The sequence below is a fragment of the Crocodylus porosus genome, unplaced genomic scaffold (assembly GCF_001723895.1).
Source record: "Crocodylus porosus isolate Cpor-Errol unplaced genomic scaffold, CroPor_comp1, whole genome shotgun sequence".
NCBI lineage: Eukaryota > Metazoa > Chordata > Crocodylia > Crocodylidae > Crocodylus > Crocodylus porosus.
This window is the reverse complement of record NW_017728918.1, coordinates 15,829,413-15,830,531: the sequence shown is the minus strand read 5'-3', so window position 1 is coordinate 15,830,531 and position 1,119 is coordinate 15,829,413.

The following is a 1,119-nucleotide window of genomic DNA, read 5'->3' as shown; positions in this document are numbered from 1 at the left end:
CAGATGGATTGGAGCTTTCCGATACGGAGCAAGGGCCCCTGTTTGAGAAGAAGGAGTTTTCAACGTCTAGAGCAGAATCCACCTTCACCAGGACCATGGAGAAATTGGGTTTCAGCACAAGTTAACCAAGTCAACTTAAGTTAAGCCATTTCAGAGCATATATACATACAGAGCCTTGACATGGTGGGAGCCATCTTGTCAGCTAAGTCAGCTTCACTAATGCAACCCAAGATAATATATCTTGTGCTGCATTTAAGTTGATTCTGCTCCACATATGTATGTACACCCTGACAGTTGTAAACTTAAAAAAGTTAAGTCTCCTTAACTGTTAGAAATGTAGTACATATGTATGCACCCAATAAGATATATTTACATACAGCTTTACATGCATCCATCCATATAGAGCTTTAGTAAAGCCCTATATTTACCATGTGTCGCAGAGTGTAAGGGAGAAGAGGAGCCAGCAGGCTCCAGGGCTCCCAGAACAAGCAGAAAGCTGCTAATCATGCCCCCACAGGCCCAAGGCACCTGGTGGGAACTCACCTTTCACAGGTGTGAGAGGAAGGGAGGGGTTGGTACTCCCCTCTCGTGGCCGGCATAAAGGAGGGACCAGAACCAACGAACCGGGGAACGGCGGAACCGGAAGAAAGCGGCAGAAGAGCTGAAGTCGGCAGGAGCAGGCTGCAGCGGATGTGAGCTGCTCTCAAACACGGCAGGAGCCTGTGGAGAAGGGGTAAGCCCCAGCAGGGCTTTTAAGCCCAGGCTGCTGGCCTAGCGGGACAACAGGCTGTTTGTTGCCGCTTGGACATGGCGGGGACCCAGAGGACGCCGAGTACTGTATAAGCCCGAATATAAGGGCAATCCTTGATTGTGGGCACCGTAGCTCCTATAAAGAGGGCAGAGCGGCCCCGGGGAGCCTTAATTGTAAACGGGGATAAGGACAAGACCCCAAAGAGCTTGGAGAGAGCTAGAAGTGGGTTGCAATCCCCGGCGTACAGGGGAATATCAGAGGTGGTCTGCTGAAGATTGACAGCTGGATACCTTCAAGTCAGCTGGCCCTGACAACCTGCACTCCAGGGTACTCAAGGAGCTGGCGAGCATCATAGCCCAGCCCCTGGC